Source organism: Lissotriton vulgaris, chromosome 3_1 (assembly GCF_964263255.1).
Source record: "Lissotriton vulgaris chromosome 3_1, aLisVul1.2, whole genome shotgun sequence".
NCBI lineage: Eukaryota > Metazoa > Chordata > Amphibia > Caudata > Salamandridae > Lissotriton > Lissotriton vulgaris.
In genome coordinates, this window is record NC_141689.1 from 10,200,560 (window position 1) to 10,214,564 (window position 14,005).

Genomic DNA, 14,005 nt, shown 5'->3' on the forward strand with positions numbered 1-14,005 from the left:
ACCGAAAAGGCAGTGACGGGACCAGAGGCGAGGGAGACGGTCCCAAACATCCAGATGAACTTCGGGGACCTGAAGCATATCTGCATTTTTGGCGGCAAATTAATTTGCTATGGGGAGAAAAGTATACATCTAATCAACAGAGCTTATGAAAATCATAAATGTACATAACGCCCCAGAAAGTAAATTATCTTTTTTTTTTGTTGCTCCTGTTGAGCCCTTTATAATGACTGATTTTCATTCCCCCCCCCAAAAATCAAAAAAAATATAAAACCGTTCTTAAAATACAAAAAAAGTAAAAAAATGTTCATAAAAATAAAATAAAAAATTTTAAACAACAAAAACAATAAAAAAAAAGTTCTTTTCAGAACTACCTCCCATTTATAAAAAATTGCTAGAATGTTTAGCACTCTGGCAACCTCTTTTTCTTTTGATTCGCTTCCCGGTTCGCGCGCCGGTACGCGAACCGGAAGCGAAACAAAAAAAAAATTAAATAAAAAGGAAAAGTGAGTATAAGGGAAGGAAACAGAGAGTAATGTTAAAAGAAAGACAGCTAGAGGGAGTAACACAGAGATACTGTTTAATAGATCTATTTTCCAAAGAAAAGATGTAAGAGGGTATAATTGAGAAAAACAAAATAGATAAAGAAGTGAAAGAAAAAAAGGAGAGTAGAAGAATAATAAACAAGAGTTACTTGGAGAAGGTGAGTGAATGTTCAAATTAAGAAGAAAAACAGTAAAGAATGTGGAATGAGAGGTAGGGATGGAACCTGACTAAAACAACAACCGTGAGGGAAGGTGTTAAGAAAACAGTGAGCGAAAGTAAATAGGAATAAAACAAGATGTGTGACAGTGAATAAGGTTAAAACATGTGGAATAGCAGAGAGAAAAAACAGAAAGCAGAAAAGAAGAAGTGACAGAAAAGGAATAATTGAAGCAGCAAAGAAATGTAAATAATATAGTGTGCTTCAACTACAGGGAGAAAGCATAATGAACAAGTAGTGAAAGAGTGAAGAGACAGAGACAGTGAGAGTAATAGAGACGGACTGAGTGAACAGGAGTGAGGAACTTTGAGAACAGAGGGACTGAGAAAAGGAGTGGAAGGAGTAGAATAAGTAAGTAATAGAAAAGGAATGAGGGAAGTAGCAAAGGCAGGAAACTGAGGGTTAAAGAAATGAAGCAGTGGAACTAATAGAAGTTAAATGTGATAGAGATGTAACGGAAAGAGTACTAAACACTTACCTTATAATTGTCGTTAACTTAGTCACTTGTTATTTTTATACTTTCAATCTGTGAAAGAAAGAACAAAAATTTAAAAAATATTAAAACATGTATTTAAAAATTAGAAAAGACAAGGGAAAAAATTAAAAATCATCCAATTTTACAAAGAAATAAAGTTAGAGATAAACATGCAGAAAGAAAGAGAAAGAAACGGTGATAGACAGAGACAAAAAGAAATTGTAATACAGTAAATTACTAAGAGAAAAAAAAGGAAGATAGTTTCATTGACAGAAAAGAAGGATGAAAGAGAAAACTAAATTGAAGATGTGTAAGATACTAAAAGAAAGTGAGTAAGGTAAACTATATAAGGAAAGGGTGAATAAGGAAAAAAGTGTGAGGGAGAGAGGAGACAGAAGAAGGGAAGGAAAGACTGTCAGATACAGACTGAGTAAGGCAAGAAAGAAAAATAAGTAAGTGAGGGTGAGTTATACTAACTGATTGCACCAAAAAAGGAGAACCTAAAAATTTTTTATTTAGAAAACAAAGGGAGGAAAGATGGAAAAGACAAGCGAAACAGAGGGTCTAAAAGCTGGAAAATGGTGCAAGGGAGAAAAGAAAAAAGCAGAGTTAGTATAGGGAAACAATGTTTGAAAGATAAGTGCAGTTAGAGAACAAGGGTGAAAGAGAATAAAACAAAAGGCAATGTGAGTATCTAAAGAGGATTGAAAGAAGGTAGTAAAAGATGAGTGAGCATGAGACAAGATGAGTACATATTAAAAATCACAATTCAAAGTACAGAATTAATTATACATATTAAATGGTTTATTTTTGCTGTTCTCAGAATATATCAAATTTTACTAAAAACAGTGAGTTGAAGGTATTCATCATATAACAGCGGGGAAAAAAAACACAATCAAAATGATTGTGTTTAAAAAACCCATATAATATAACCAATCAGAAATCAGAACTCCTCAAAAGTAACTTACTTTCCATGACGTCAAAGGATGTTCTATGAACAGCTTATACTCTGTTGTGCTGTTATTATTTTCTGCCCGCCACTTTCTGAAAGAAAAGCTCCATCGTTTTGACAAAAATGTGACATACAATAAATGACTTCTCGCTCTCTACCGCACTTCTCCTCAAGGCCATTTATAACTCTTTGAATTCTTCTAAGCAAATCTCATCATTTTCTTTTTCCACAACTTTCATAAAGAAAACGTCCAAGATCAGTTTCACAATCCTGTACTAGTAATATCTCACCCTTCTTGCTCACTCATGTTCCACATTTCCTATAACACTGATACTGCTTACTATGAGGCACACTTACACTACCTCTATGACTACTACAATTATTTAATTCTCTTGAGCACTGTTAATCACAAAGCAATTTAAAACAGCACACTAAATTATATCAACACCTAGAATCATTATAGGCCAGTTACCTACCCTAAATTCTCACTTCTGAAAACACAAAGTAAGAATTTTTTAAGTCAAAAGGCAACATTGCTTCATAGTCAAATGGTAATCATTGCCGAATGACCAGCCTTTTTTACATTTCAAATAAGCTGTGTAATATCCTGATGTTGTCAAAGGACCATCATGTCACATAATAGCTGCAGTTACAAATGTTTTTCCTGAAATCGATGACTGTGTAGCCAAAACATTTTTAATTAGAGTTGACAACTTACTTTCATCCGGTTTATATAGTTGGAATTGTAAAATGACATTTCACCCATAAGTTTCTATAAATAATGTGGACAGCATTGCAGACTTACCTTACCTCTACTCCTTGTTTTGATCTGCTGCTTGAATTAGCTTATTAAAACAAACAGTTTTCGCTCTGTACTACACTTATCCACAAGGCCATATAGTGTAGGAGCCATTAGAACCTCTTGAAATTCCTCAGAGCAAATCCCGAGATTCCTTCCTTAAAATTTTGGTTGTAAGAACACCAGGTTAGAATTTTTCAAATCAAACGGTAAACGTTTTTTGAAAGTTAAAACAGAATCATTGCAGAATGACCAGCCGTTTCCAGATTTTAAATAAGCTGTGTAATGTCCTGAAGTTGTTGAAGGACCGTCATGATATATAATTGCTGCAGTTACAAAAGTCCCTCCTGATATTGACAACTGCGAAGCCACAAAATTTTAAATTAAAGTTGTCAATTTAGTTCCATCAGACCTACATCGTTGGAACATTAAAATGACATACTGGCCATAACTTCGTATAAATAATATGGACAGCATTGCAGACTTACATTGGCTACACTCCATGTTTTGATCGGCTGCTTTTACTAGCTTATTAAAGGATACTGATTTACTGTCAGGCAAAGTTAAATATATAAATCTTTCTGAGTCTACACTAGTAGTACTTGATAGCCTACAGTTCTCGCAGTCATGCTGCCATTGATAAGAAAGGCCAAACAGATAATCTACATCTACACCTTCATCTTGCAAAACATCAAACATATACATTAAAAACTCCTGACAATCCTGCTGAATATTTTGAGAGAATTGCGTTTGACCTGAACATTTGTCTAAGAGATTTCGAATTTCAGATACACTTTCTATTTTTCTTCTATCAGTGCTACATTTCTCTAACACAGAATTTAACAAACAGCAAAATCTTTGATCCGAATTCACCACAATCTGTTCTTTTAATATTTCTAGAGAAAAGACAACATTAACCACTACATTAGCATAGCAGTTGACACCAGAACTATTTTCAAATTGAAAACCAACAACATCTTGAACAGCATCCATTTTCTTTCTGCTTACAATTTCGGGTTCATCAACTTTTCGTGTTTTTGCTACAACCTCCCTACTATTGGTCACATTTCTTCGTTACCGGCCTAACACACGTTTTTCAAACAAAGGATATTGAGGCAAATGTGGCGCATACTCTCTTCTTAACCTATTGTATTTCTTAACACAATCTAGATCTGCACAAATGTTTGTCTCATCACACTCAATCAAGTACAATCCTGATAAAGTTCTGACTCGTGATAATGCCACATAAGCCATACCCTCCTTAAACACAGAACTGCTAATATTCACCAAAGCACTGTCTACACTTAAACCTTGCGATTTATGGATTGTCACCGCATATGCCAAGCAAACAGGAAACTGCTTACGGCGAACATATAAGTCTTTAACAAGCAAAAACCTAGCAGAGCAACGACCAATTTGCTGTACATCCTCAATGCCATAAAATTTAATTTTTATAAATTCAATTCCATCTCTATTTCTGTATTTCTCAAAATCAACAACATTACCCATTGATCCATTAACTAGACCTCTTTCAACATTTAAATTCCTTCTCAAAATGATACGGCAATTTAAGCACACATTCAGAGTCTTTTCAAAACCCGCAGTTTTAGATATAGTCTTCTCTAATGAATCCAATTTAGATTTCAAATTTTCAGACAAAATAATTGTTGCTCCCATATGCTCAATTCTGTCAATAGCTTCCAGTTTCACTATGTCTTGATTTTCTAAATTCAACATTTTGTTGTTGAAGATGGAACATTCTTGCAGAGTTGGCATCAAACATATCCCAGATTTCTTCTCAGTAATTTTCTGAAAAATATTCTCTGGCAGAACGTCTTCATCTGGATACAAATTTGATAATAATCGTGCATGTAAAGCTTCCTTCCCATGCTCAGTCACTTTTCCAATTCTAACATCTTGTAGAATATTCTTATAATATTCATCCTTCGCCTGACGCATATTTTCACGCAGTTCAGCATAATTGAAGTTTAACCATATATTGACGTTGCCAATGCTCCCTAGGCACTTCCTGGTATCTTCATGCGTAAGTAGTTTAAACACTGGTTGTCCTTTCACTGGTGTCAGCTGCAGAAGATCACCGAAAACAATGATGTGTTTGCCACCAAATAACACATCATACTCTGTTTTAAGAACTTCTTGCATTCTCAAATGCACAAAGGCAAGCATGACATTGGAAACCATGCTTACTTCATCAATGATTAGAAGTTTCATCTTCTTTAGGACTTTTGAAACTTCACAACAAGCATGTCCAGATAACTTGTGGTATTGTAATTTGTTATCATGCTCCACTGGCAGCATCAGTAGACGATGCAAAGTAATACCTTTAATGTTATGTGCTGCCAGACCAGTTGGAGCGGTGACAACACAAGACAGCGATGACTCAGTCCTTTTCTGCAAATAACATGAAATTGCTTTAATGAGGAAACTTTTTCCAGTTCCTACTTCTCCACTCACGTACAGTCGGACAGGCTTCAACGACGTACATGAGCACTCTTTCTTCTCATGACTTAATCCATGATCAATTTGGTTGGTAACTTCGTCATATATTTTCCTCTGCTCAACGGTGAGTTGTCTTTCCAAATCTTCTAAGTTAACCGCATCTTCCTCAGCATGTGCCATGGCTCTTTCCACTTCAATCATGGCAGTGGCAGCTTCATTTTCGATAATGGGTCCTCCTAGTGGATCCTGACTCAATGAAGTGGAACTCTGACTATCCTGAGAACTGTCTCTAGCAATCTCGGCTGCAATTGTTGCTTCCTGCTCAATTTCTGCATTCAACATTTCTAGATATTTTGGAAAAACAGGACATTCCATGGACTCCTTGGCTGCATTGAAAGAATCTTCATAACAGAGGAATTCTCCAAGCAGTTCCTCTTCTGCACGCCAAGGCTTGAAAAGTTGCAAAAGAGCTAAATAGAAAAACTCTTTTCTTTCAGGAGATTCGCAATTCAATTTTCGATGATTAACCTATTGGCATTTTCTTTGCTTGACCAGACATCCCTCACTTCCAAATACAGCATACACTCCTTTATCAATATCTTCTTTGATGTTCCTCTTGAACATGTAATTTTGTAGAACCTCATACAGACAAACATTCTCGAGATGACTGCTTCTATTTGGATAATATGTATCCAAAATGTTGGTCTTCAAAATATCTGTACTGTTTGGTTCCTTCTCCGCCAAATACTCAATTTCCCGTACAGGTTTCAGAACTTGATTACGTGTTGCAGCAAGACCAAGACTCACCCAAATTATACTCCTAGATTTGGCATAGAGACTTGCTGAAGATAACCCATCAGAACATTCATATGCTCCGATTTCTTTAGACTGAAACTGTACAACTTCTTACAGAGGCTCTTTTCATGTGAAATGTCATCCCACATATCCTTCAGTTCTGTCTTTTCTTTTTTTTGTGATATAAGACGTCACATAACGAGCCACAGCTATACAGTTGTCAGCCACAAACTGTATATCCATGTTAGCATTCCACATGGACAAAATCACTGGGTTGTAGTCGTTGATGAACTTGGACTCTTCGTTTCTTTTTAAATTGTATGTATTTTTGGGTGATTTCCTCGTCACATTATGTCGCAGCGAAGACATCAAATTGTTCACTCTTCCTTCAGATATCACTGATCGTGGAAACCCAAAACGACATTTTGTATAGAACTTGTTCTTGTTTCTGAATTTACGACGACAGTACTTTCCACAACGATGGTTTTGAAAGCGTAAAACTTGTTCTCTTAAACTTTTGTCTTCCTTTGTCTTTGGAACAGCACATGTAGAATACTGTTCTATGAAACTCATCACTAAGTCATCCGGATATGTTCCAAATTGCGGTGCATCTTTGATCCATAGCAGCATATGTATATGAGGAGCACCTCTTGCTTGATACTCCTTTCTCCAGAAGAAATCCAACACCTCTCCAAGAGGTGGATTTTTCTTGTTCGTAATGAAAGACATCATAGCTTCAAATCTATGATTGAAGTACCTGCATACATTGACTGGATCCAAAGAGCACAGTTCTCCGGGTGTCTTGAATTCGATATTTTCAATGTTTCCATTTGCCTCTCGTAGAAATTCAAGTAAGTCTTCCCAGCCATACTCGGCACAGCTGAGAGTGAGGAACCATGTGGGAGTTCCTAAGTTCCTCAGCATACATTTTAAGTCACCATGACGACGGTACAAATACTCATTAGTACCACACTGACATGCCATCAGATTAATCAGGTGAGAATCCAAAATACTGTCTTGCACATTGACTTTATCCATAAACTCCCTTGCCGAGATATTTTGCAGCTGTACACCACTTTTCAGGATGTGGTTCACTCCATAAGACAGTCCAGACAGATCACTTTCATACAGTAGATGAAACAAATAGGGAATGCATTGACGAAACTTAGGATCTTCTGCATACAATCGCAAAGTCCGGTATTCAGAAGCAGGAATTTGATCAGGTCGCTCATCATATCTTCCTCCTCGACCTGTTGGAAATAACTGTGGGAAACACCGAGCTTCCAAACTTTCCTCCCAAACACTAATGGGACTCCCTTTCGCTTGTTTCATTTGAAACAACTCAATAGCATTCCCCATGACTTCTTTAGAATGCAAAGGATGAACACTATAATGTTCATATATTTTTAGAGGCATCTACTTTCTCTATTTGTCCAGTACACAAATCGCTGTCCTCTTCTTCACTTAGTTCGTCTTCTGCAACACATACATTCTTGTAATACTCATTGTTTTTCATCAAATACAACGTTGCCTTTTTGAGTTTCCTAACATCCACTAAATCTTGCCAGATTTTCTTACTCTTTGTCGGAACCCCATTAACTAGGATAACCAGAGGCTCCTCTTCCACTTTGTCTACACCAATTGTATCAATATTTTTCTTCAAATCCAGAGGCAAATAAACCACTCTTCCCTTTAATCCTCTCTGTAAATCTGAAGGAGGCAATTTCCCTGTCTTAGGCTCCATTCGAACAATAGCCTGAAAAGGATGGACACTTTGAATCAAAATAGATTCATAAGTATTTAAATCCTTCAGTTCAGAAGGAATGTCAACCAATTCCAGATTATTATGAACCGCTCCAGCAGGCATTCGGTTTTGATTTAATTTGTTAAAACAATAAGTACACATACGTTGATCTGATCCCGAATCAAAACGATTTTCTACCATCAAGTATGTTGCAAAATCCTTCCATTCACTATTGTTTACCATTTCGCTTTTTGTATATAAATCCACTAACTTAGTCTGATTCTTATAATAAGTCCGTCGACAACACACACAAGTGAAATTAGGCCTCTCACTTGATTTCACCATAAACGTGGAAATTTCCTTGTGAAACTTATCTGTACTGAAAATCTGTACACTCTCTTCCACATTACCTTCTTCTACTGGGTCAATTTCAACATTGTTCTCTTTACCAGCAAAGTAGCAAAACTCAATTTCTTCACAAATATTCTTCACATCTACTTCAGAACCATGCAAAAGAGCAGTGCTTAATTGTTTAAGCATAATTGCTGGACTCTTAGCATAATACAACATTCTAACTAATTTCCTCACTTTATTATGATGCACTGCTAGCATCCTGAAATGATGAAAAACACTCTTACATACTCTCCTGGAAAGACAAGCCAGTGAATGACCATGCAAACCTGTCACTTCTCTCACTCTGCAAGGATCTAATTCTTGCAACAGCTTTATTTTCTGTTTTAAACTTTTCTTATTAAATGTCCGTACAAAATCACAAAGCAAATTGATGGAATCCTGTCGCACACTGCAAATAGAACTACACTTCCAGGTGTACACTGGTCCCTTAGGACGTCTCCCTAAAACTTCATTACCTAACACCTCTTCTGCCTCTGTTGACACAAGTTTTTCTTTTTCAACCGGACAACCATCTTTCACCTCATAAGCTCGACCACGGGTGTCAACTGCATGCACCAAATCTTTGTCCTGGAAATAACTCTCCTCATTAAAAAATGCCTCACAACTTGAACTATGCATCCATTCTCCTGAAAAAACTTCACAAAAATTACTCCGATTAACTGTTCTCTTCCATCTACTATTTGATTTGAAATCATAAATTGTCTTGTTTAGTTTCCTAATTCTATTGATTATCAAAATAAATAACTTTAGCTTAATTTCGAAAGCCTGATCAATAATTTTCTCTACATTGTTCTTTCTCTTATAAAAAGCCACTTTCTGTTGACCTTTCTTAATATTTTTTAACAAATTGCCAATTATCCTGTTGCGGAACATTCATCTACGAATGTCTATAAACAGATTTTTCCTTCTACTACCATGCACAGAGTTATCTCCTGCTCTAACAGTTACATTGTTGAGAGGCCTTTCCTTCCCATTTAAATTGGCTCTCTTCTTCTGAACTAAAACATGTTCTGTAGTGATACTTTTTCGTCTGCAAATGTTTCTTAAAAAAGATTTTGTTGTCTTACCCGGAATTTTTTTGGTGACTTGACAAGTTTTTATTGTAGAGGACTGCTGCAAAGATTTACCAAGGTGGGGTGTAAGTCACTTTGCTTCTTTTCTTGTTCTTTGCCTTGAGGGCATGTTTGAATTTTTCAGAAGATCTTGAGTTGAATCTGTGGTAAATTTATTAAAAAAATGTTATTAAATACTATTTCCAAACAGTAAATCAATAACAGTAAGCAAACAATTAACACACTAGATGTCAATTCTACCTATGGTAATTTAGCAGCATAGACAAAATATGTACTGCTAGAATTTCATTGCCAGTATGGGACATATTTACAACGCCTTTGAGCCATTTTAAATCAAAAAACACATTTTAAAAACACATCAAGTAAGTAAATTTTTTCCCTGATTCATGGGGAAGTGACTTAAAATGCCCTAACACACATGAAGGTGTATTTACAAGGCCCTTGCACCACTTTTGCGTCACTTTCAACATAGGGAAAATGCCGTGAAAGTGGCTCAAAGTCCTTATAAATATGCCCCATGCTGACTATGAAACTCTAGCAGTACATATCAAGAAACCTAAATGACTTTAGGAAACATTTCCAAACACATCAAGTAAGCAAATTATTCTCCCTGATTCATGAACAAGTGACTTAAAATGCCCTAACACACATGAGGGCGTATTTACAAGGCCCTTGCACCACTTTTGCGTCACATTTAACATAGGGAAAATGACGTGAAAGTGGCTCAAAGTCCTTCTAAATATGCCCCATGCTGACTATGAAACTCTAGCAGTTCATATCAAGAAACCTAAATGACTTCAAGAAACATTTTTAAATACATCAAGTAAACAAATTATTCTCCCTGATTCATGGGGCAAGTGACTTAAACTGGCCTAACACACATAGGGGCGTATTTACAAGGCCCTTGCACCACTTTTACGACACTATTAACATGGGGAAAATAACATGAAAGTGGCTCAAAGTCCTTCTAAATATGCCCCATGCTGGCTATAAAACTCTAACAGTACATAACAAGAAACCTAAAGGACTTTAGGAAACATTTCCAAACACATCAAGTAAGCAAATTATTCTCCCTGATTCATGGAGAAGTGACTTAAAATGCCCGAACACACATAAGGGCGTATTTACAAGGCATACTAGTCTCTATCTAAATTAAATGAATGTTTTCTCTCCTTAGCAAATACTTTTTGAATTTCAAAACAGTCTCAGACACACACCAATTTTTCTTTAGCAGAGCAAAGGGTATGCACTCCAGAGGCTGCAACCAACAAAGGCACAGAAGTGCTGTAATTCATCACACATATCTCTTATGTCACCCAATCAAAACTCTTCCCTCACTTTTTTCAAATCAACACCCTTCCCCCCTCTGCCCTTTCTGCCTTTTTTCCATAGCAACTACCTCCTGAAAGACCTCTCATGTTTACAAGTTCACACAACAATGTTTCAAATGAACTCTGAACTCTCAGTGCACCTGCGTATCCAGTGCAATCTTTCTTAAAATGATTGTTTCTTAACCATTCGAATTACATCTTTCAAAGAACACATCCATGCACCCTAACTTTCTGTTTTCAGCATTCAAAATCCACCATTCACTACTAGTGAATGATTAGCACTGAAACTCCATAGTTTTTTTCATTACAAACTCCTACTGTTTCAACTGCCATTTCATTCCCACACTTCATCTGACTGCAGCAGAACCTCCTCTCACCATGTTTTCTGTCTGGATTCTTGGACATAGCTACATCCACTGGGCTCACAGGTATGCTGATAACAGAAATTTACACAACCTCAATTTACAAAATGTGGAAATCAAATGGATTGGCCAGAGAGGATTGAAATGTCACCAATTGATACCATTGGTGAAAACCTTTTTGCATTTGCCAAACGCTGACCTCATAATAGTGCACTGTGGAGGAAATGATTTGGGCACTTTGACTGGAGTAGGTCTGGAAATGCTTTTAAAGGACACCTTTGAGCAATTGATGGCACTTTTTCCTCAAACTGCCTTGGTATATTCCAATATATGCAAAAGACAGAAATGGAGGTGGTCCAATCAATTTTGTCCACAAATTGAGAAAGCGAGGAAGCATGTAAATAAGTCTGTTTCAGCTTACATGAGAGACCATAGAATGGGCTCCATCTACAAAAATAACTTGGGTTACTACATGCAAGATATCTACAGAGGAGATGGTGTGCACTTCTCAGATGAGGGAAACAGAGTTTTCATATAAAATTTAAGACTGTGTATTGGTACCTACTTATAAGTACCTAGAACTTACAAAGAACCCAAAAGCTCTTTTCCGAGCTACCCTAACTATGATCACTCTAAATAAATTTAAAATGTAACATTTTTTCACTAATTTTCACGATTTACGCTTTCCGGAGCGCTACCCGGTTCGCGCACCAGGCGCTAACCGCGCGAAAATTTGATTTTTTTTTCTTCTTTTTTTGGACATATATGGGCCTCCTCATCCACCCTCACAAAATCTAGGGGGTCAGGATATGTCTCCCTTGCCCCCTTTTACACAATCCCAGCATTGTTTTTCATCCATCTTGTCTCCAAATTAGACCTTAACGCAAGATGGCGGACTTAAGTTACGCTACCGGTAAGCTACCCGGTTCGCGTACCGGGTAGCGCTTCAGCGGCGAAAAATTGAATTCTTTTTTTTTTTTTTAGCCCGCGGGGCCGTTTAAAAGCCCCCACATCAATCCTAGGGGATCAGGAGGGGTCTACCTTGCCCCCTTTCATTCTTCTCCCCCTTCGTTTATTTCCACCTCTTGTCTCTCGGTCCTACCGAGAGACAAGATGGCAGCCGCTCCGGACTGTTTAGAATGTTGAGAGTCACCGGAGAGCCAATCCGCTTCTCCTCGCGAAGTTCCGTTACGCGTCTGGTACGCGAACCGGGGCGCTAACCGGGACGCTGTCACAGATATATATATTTGTTTGAACATTAATTTTTCAAAATCCACTGCAGCACATATCTTGAGACCTAGCAAAGGCACATCGGGCAAACAGTCTCTACAATTTTGCAAAGTTTCATAGAAATCCATTCAGCCGTTCGAGCTAAAAGTGAGTCCAACCGCCCTATTGAAAATTGCATGGGAAAAACGCGTTTTAGGACCCCCCTTTTTTCTCGGCCCCCCCTTGACGAAACCCTCCCAAATATTGGTGTGTGTGTCTGACACTGTTCTCAATCTCCCAAAGCATTTGTAAAGGTGAGTAATGATTAATTTAATATAGATAGAGACGTGTATACTCTATGGAGAAGATTTGAAAGCAAATTGTGTTTTTTTTAATGTTGCTTTGTGTCATGTTTTTTTTAAAATGCTTGATAAAAAGTTGTTGCTGGAAAGAGGAATTGTATTTTGTAAAATTGTGAAGTTTCAGTAGTGACCTGGAATGCTTGTACATAGGACTTGTGCTGTGTTTCCTAAATGTGATGTGAAAAACGATTTTGGGGAAAATGAATGGCTTTTACATTTTTGAGAAGAAATAAATAGTGTCTGCATGATTAAAGAAATATATTTGAACCTTTCACAATGATGTCACCTGTGTTACCTCAGATTAGGAAGCAGATTGAGCTTCTTTCTTGTTGGTTTGTGTCATGTTTTTTGATAATGCTTGGTATCAACATTTGCAAGATAGAGGATTTGTATTTTGTGAAACAGTGAGGTTTCAGTAGTGAAATTGAATGCTTGTACATAGGACCTGTGCTCTGTTTCTAAAATGTATTTAAAAAACGATTTGGGGGTAAATCAATGGCTTTTACATTTTTGAGAAGGAATAAATAGTGTCTGCATGATTAAAGAAATATATTTGAACCTTTCACAATGATGTCACCCGTGTTACCTCAGATTAGGAAGCAGATTGAGCATTTTTCTTGTTGGTTTGTGTCATGGTTTTGGATAATGCTTGGTAGCAATGTTTGCAAGAGAGAGGAAATATATTTTGTAAAATAGTGAGGTTTCAGTAGTGAAATGGAATGCTTGTACATAGGACCTGCGCTCTGTTTCGTAAATGTTATTGGAAACACGATTTTGCAGCAAATGAATGGCTTTTACATTTTTGAGAAGGAATAAATAGTGTCTGCAAGATTAAATAAATATATTTGAACCTTTTGCAATCATATCACCTGTGTTTTCTCAGATTAGGAAGTAGATTGTGCAGATGAGGTGAGGCATGTCCAGGGGTGCAAAGGAGGTGAGGCCTGTGTCCATGAGTGCAGTGGAGAGGACACACCTCCTCTGACCCTTGGACAAGCCTTAGCTCATCTGTGCCCCCTGGGCAGGCCTCAATGTATTGGGTATAATTGATGGTAACAGGGTGCAGATGAGGTGAGGCATGTCCAGGGGGTGTAGATGAGCTGAGGGCTGTCTAGGGGTGCAGATGAGTTGAGGTCTATTCAGGGTTGCAGATGAGGTGAGGATTGTCCAGGGGTGCAGAGGAGGTGATGTCTGTGTTGAAGAGTGTAGTGGAAGAGAGGTCTGTCCAGGGGTGCAAAGGAGGTGAGACCTGTGTCTAAGAGTGCAGTG

General features: G+C 37.4%; 1 protein-coding gene across 1 annotated transcript in view; it reads left to right on the forward strand.

The window, feature by feature from the left end:
- LOC147725818 (uncharacterized) overlaps window positions 1–14,005 on the forward strand; it is a 257,980-nt gene that overhangs the window by 105,717 nt on the left and 138,258 nt on the right. The gene's annotated exons all lie outside the window — the stretch shown is intronic.